The sequence below is a fragment of the Calypte anna genome, chromosome Z (genome assembly GCF_003957555.1).
Source record: "Calypte anna isolate BGI_N300 chromosome Z, bCalAnn1_v1.p, whole genome shotgun sequence".
NCBI classification, from domain to species: Eukaryota; Metazoa; Chordata; class Aves; order Apodiformes; family Trochilidae; genus Calypte; species Calypte anna.
In genome coordinates, this window is record NC_044274.1 from 52,727,154 (window position 1) to 52,733,224 (window position 6,071).

Here is a 6,071-nt window from a genome sequence, read left to right on the forward strand (position 1 = left end):
TTTTGCCATCTGGACCAGCTTTGACAGGACAGGTCAATGCTGACTGAAGTACCTTCATAAGTTTTCGTACCATAAAATCAAGTTCCAAACCCTCTGATGCTTGAATGTGGCCATTAGGATCATACAGGACAGTGAGCCTATGACAATAGTTAGTCTCATCTTCAGTAAGCTTCCTAGGTAAAACAGACTGTTTATATAATATGATTATCTATTTCACCACAGTAATCCTGTGGAAAGTCCTACTATCTTCACACAGGCAAAACTTTCAAGGAACTGTATGAAAAATCTTTCATTAAGGTAGCTCTTTCCAGGTGCTTACTCCCAGTGCACTCAGAAAACCATTTCAAGGCTTCTACCCTGAGGACAATGCTCTAGTCAGACGGAGAGTTCTCTAATCATTCAACCAGTTTAAGACCTGATTTTCAGATCTGGTAAGGTCTTCAGTAAAAATTGCAGCAAAAGTGCCTACCACTCAAAAAAGCTCTCCAGCTGGTCAAAGCTGGCCAAAAATGAAAAGCCTTGAATAGAAAAATGTGCTTATTCATTCAGATATCCATCTTGTCCATCTTAAATATCTACACTTTTATTCATCATAAAATAGATAGTGCCCTATTTATGAAGATGAAAGTAAGTGCTATTAGTAGCAATGGAGTTTTTACGTGCATTAAATTAAGGCTATTTCTTCCTATGTTTCATGTTCTGATATGAGATGTAGTTGCAGGTATAATTTCACACTGCATGCAGTGATGCTATCTGTTGAACAGACTTCAGGAGTTTAATAGATAGTTCAGTTAGTTAACCCTCCAAAGCTTGCCCAGATGAGGAAACATAGGGGATAAAAGGATCTTCCCTGTTGTGATCTCTCTGTGACTCAACCTTGAATCTCCATGGTGTAAGGAGCCTGAATGGATTTTCCAGCTTACAACAGCCTCTCACCCATGAGCTGCGCAAGCACTAATGGTCTGCAGTTAATGTAGAAGACCCAGTTTATTGTTGTCATCTCCAGTTTCTGGAGCATTGAATTAAAATTGTTTTGTGGAGAAAGACATTTACCAATTGCCTCATAAACACCTAGAGGTTCCTTAGACAGACATCTTTTAAATTCTGTCATTAAAAGTGAAGGATGATTCACAATCATACAAGTATTTCCATGCACATTAGGTAATATGAGTTACAGAAAAGCCATACTTATAAAAACCTCAAAGATATCACATATCTCCCCTTGACTGATTTAGTGGGGCCCCATAGCAAAACCTGTTTTCATTCACGTACCCTATGTATATTCACTGTCTTTATTTGTATCTCTCTAGATCTGTCAGGACTGGCAGGAATTAACCTGCATTTCACTGTGGGTTTTGCATCATTTTTCCTTAGCTCTTAAAATGCATTTTCTTTTTCCACAAAGCATTGTAGCTGTAAGCACTCACCCTTGTTACCTCTGCTCATTAAAAGAAGGGGTAACAGGAGCACTCCACAGACCATGCCAAAGGTTTGCAAAACCTTTACAAAATCTCTTTCTTCATTTTTTTGATCTTCAACCAGGTGATTCTGCCCTATATGAAATTAGGAGAACACATGATCCTGCTGTCAGCAGAGGTATTGCTACTTGCAGTATCTAGTAGAGGGGCTGAAATGAAAAGGTGTTGTGGACAATAAAGTCCTTGAAGATACATAATCATTATCAAGTAGTCATGGAATTGCATCATTTCCCAAATACAAGAAACATCCATGCTCCTTACTGTAATATCCCTTGCATTTCTGGTCAGAGTGACTCATTTTCCTGGTATAGTTGGTACCTTCCGTAACTTATTTGTCCCTGAAAGGACTGAATTTATTTTCTCTCACTCTGCACCTACCAACCAGTACATATTGTTATGTTACATATAAACTACAAATTAGTAGAATCAAACCAATGTCCTGTGTGTAGTTTAAGCAGTCCTCATACATGAAACTCAAAACACAGTTTAGGCCTTTGAGCCAGTACTACCTCCATGGCACTAGAGACTGACTGACATCTTGCTAAAAGAAATACATTTATCAGGCCAGAACAATTTCCACAGAAGTACATGGGCCTATTTACCTTAAGCAGAAGGGATGTATGTATTACTCTTCCACTTATAAAGCCTATGTAAAAAAAAAAACAAAAAAAAACCCCACAAACAAACAAACAAAAACTATGTATAAAGGCTTATAAAGTCTATGTAATTCTTGATTGATCTCCATAGAGCAATATCACACTCCATATTTGTATAATGGCAATAAATCATACATTTGGACTAACAAGAGATACACAGAAAATCCTGGTATGGCTATTAGATGTAAGTGAAGAACTCCTCCCACCAAGACATATCCTCTGAGAGAAAAGGAAGAACCTTTTATGTGAAGAGAAACAGAGGAGGACACTTGCTAAACAGTTTCATCCAGCCAAAAAGGAGGCTTTGGTGGAATAATGTACCTACTCAGAGACACTAGGCTAGGAGACACCTGGTGCTCAGGTCTTCGGATTTTGTCTTTTTGTTTTGTTATGGTTTGGTTTTTTGGTTAGTTTGTTTGATTCTTTTATGGGGAATTTTAGGTCAGTTGGAAGGAACCATCATTGATCACTCCAGTTAGTCTACTGCAGCCCCCTGAAATCTTCAAACAATTTAGAAAAGTGTGTGCACAGATAGATGTATAATGATGCAGAAGCCCACTTCTGATAACTGTGGAAGGTATTTCATTTCACATGCTATAGTACTGTTGAAGTGTTTTCAGTGTTGTTGTTGCTTGAATATTCTTTGCTTTGATATGTGTCATGTTAAGAGTTAAACTGCAAATGTGGATGCTCAAGATCATAAAACCCAAGGCATTTTTTAATGTTTTCTGCTCTTCTTTCAGTCAACACAGTGCTAGATGACTACTGCTAGCATTAGTGAGAATTTAGGCACTAATGAGAATTTAGGCCTGGAGTCACACAATCATAGTGAATTAGAGCACAGGATATTTTACAGCATTGTGACAGTGTTTCAGCATTTTATATTTACAGAAGAAGAAAGGTATCCAGAGAAGATATTTTTTCTTGCATACTTTAATGTAATATGGACAAAAGTGGTTTTTGTTCATTTGTTTGTTTGGGGTTTTTTGGGGTTTTTAAAATTATTATTATTTACACTTGAGGTGAGACTATACTGCAGTGACTAGAAGGCAATGAAAATTCACGAAGTGTTTCAGAGACAAGAAAAATAGCTGCTTAGCCTGGAATAGAAGATTGCAGCAACAGCAATATCCGAAAGGGCTTTTTCACTCTGCGTCAACTACCAAACAGAAAAATAATAACTACAGAATATCTCCAAATCTCCTAAAAATCTCAGCTTTTGGGGTACTTTGGCAGCTATTCCGGATTTATGCGGTACCGGTTTTGTTACCAGGGAAGGGGTCCCTTGCCCAAGGATGGCTCAGGTAAGGACCTTCTGAACAGCTCTCCGGGCTCCAAAATGCCCAGCCCTGCCTCAGGCCATCAGTGAACAATCCGTGTGCGCCTCTGCGATTAACATAGTCAAGAAGGAGAAACACCCAGTAATTAAGAACAGCCAGAGGAGAGAGGGAGGTGAGAGAAAGCAGCAATTGGTGACACAGAACAACACCAAAGGAGAGAGCAATACCTGAGGAGAGCAATGCCAGAGCAGAGACACCAAGGCTGGAGACCCAAGCAGAAGGTGCCTGAACAGAGATTTTCCTCTCCATCCTGTGGTGAGACAGCAGCCTGTCCCCTGCGATCCATGGAAGCTCACAGTGGAGCAGATCCTGAAGGATCACGGGGGAGCAGAAGTTGTGGACCTGCCACCTATGAAAAATCCCGCTGGAGCAGGTGTGGACTGGCAGCCTGCGGAAGATCGTGGAGCAGATGCTGTGGACCTGCAGCCGAGGAGGTGGTGACTCTTCCCGAAGCAGCCCGTGCTCTGTGGGCGCCCGCGCTGGAGCAGTTTGCTCCTGAGGAACTCGCGTGGGAAGGGAAGGGTTAGTGAAGGACTTTCTCCTGTGGGAGGGCCCCCATGTTGGAGTAAGGAAAGATGGTGAGGAATCCTTCTCCCTGAAGAGGAAGGAGTGGCCGAAAACAACAACAACAACAACAACCTGTGACCCCCAAACTGCAAATCCTGCTCCCCATCCTGCTGTGCTGCTGAGGGGAGGAGATAGAGATGTCGGGAACAAAGTAAATCGGGGTTGGAAGGAAGAGAGGGGTGGGGGAATAGTATTTAAGCACTGGTTCGTGTTCTCTCTTTGCCCTCTCTTGGTTTGATTAATGATAAATTAAATTAATCTTTCCCCGTTTTGAGTCGGTTTTGCCTCTGGGAATAACTGGTGAGTGAAAAACCTCATAGCCCTTGTCTTGACCCACGAGGTTCCAGGGGGTTTTCCTCCTCTCCATCCCGCAATAAGGGGTGGAGGTGCGGGGAAGGGGCAGCGAGCCGCCGCATGGTCCTTTGTAATCGGCCAAGCTCAAACCACGGCAGCAACCTTGAAAGGCACCTTCATGGCACACAGCCATCTGCACTTGAGCAAAGTGTCACAGAAAGCGAAGAGCACCAGGCCATCCTGTCAATCTGAGTCAACCACAGTAATTGCTATAGAAACTGTAAAATAATAGAGCCTTTCATTAATGCCCTCTACTTGCAGAAGTTGTTTGAACATTTGACAAGTGTCACAGGCTCTTGGTTTGCCTTTTTCTCTCTTGATGGCACTGTGTGTCAACTGCTTGAATGATGTTAACTGTATCCTGGTACTGAGTTGATGGAATCTGTAAAAATGTGGTAATAAAACCTGGGACAGCCTACATCAGTCAATTCTAAGCACTGTTTACAGAAGACTGCTGCTTAGACAAATCACTCTGTGCCAGTACGGGGAATAATCTTATTCCCATATCCATTTTTTTCCTGCAGCAGAAGCACCAGTTTGATTAATAAAACTGAAAACAACTTGCCAGGCTAGAAACAAGCCATTCAAATCATCCATCCTCAGACACCCCTTCAGTGTTTCATAGAATACAATCATAGAATCATTTGAAAAAGATCTTAAGATTATCAAGACAAGTTTTTCACCTAGCATTGCCAAGTCCACCACAAAACCATGTCTCTTAGCACCACATCTACACATCTTTGAAATACCTTCAGGGATGGTGACACCACCACTTCTCTGGGCAGCTTGTTCCAGCACCTGGCAACCCTTTCAGTGAAGAATCTTTTCCTAATATCCAGTCTAAACCTACTCTGGCACAAATTGAGGCCATTTCCTGTAGTCCTACTGCATGATATTTGGGAGAAGAGGTGAATACCCACCTCACCACAACTTCCTTTCAGGTAGCAAGTGATAAGGTCTCCCCTTGGCCTCCTTTTCCCCAGGCTAAAAAAACACAGTTTTCAGTTCATTAAGTCCTCATAAGGATTGTTCTTCAAATTAGTCCTGGTTTGGCCCAGGATGAAGCCAATATTCTGTCTTGTACTTTTGCTTTCAGCTAGGTCTTGTAAGTTGCTGTACTTGCAGAAATTAAAAGCAAGCCTCTCAGTCAGTGTCTGCTTCTAGGACTGATAACACTCAATGTTTATAGTTACTGCTGGAGAATGGGGTGCAGAACCAAGGCCACTGCTCAGTTCTGAGGAATATTTTGTGCTTTGGAAAGAGAAAAGAAGTAAGGAGGTGACACCTGCAACCCTCCTTTAGGACAAGATAAATGGCCAAAATTGACCAAACAGAGTATTCCATCCCATTAGTGTCATAGTGTAAATGTCAGGGATCATAAAGGTCGAACTTCTTCCTTCCTTTGGTTTTTCACCTTTGCCCTTCTTCTCCTGTTCCTGTTTGTTTTGTCGTCCTGGGAGGATTCCATCCGCCTGTCTGCCTGTGGTCCTGATCCCTGCCAGCCTGAATCTGTGTGTTCCTGCATCCAGCTCCCGACTGCTGCTGAGCCCAGGAGTCCAGCCTGGACTTTCTCAGGGCTGCCCTGCAGCCTCCGTGGTGACCTGAGAGTTACTGGAGGGAAGAGGGGAAGAATGTGGTATCATTTTTCTGTATATTTGTATATATTTAATATTTTT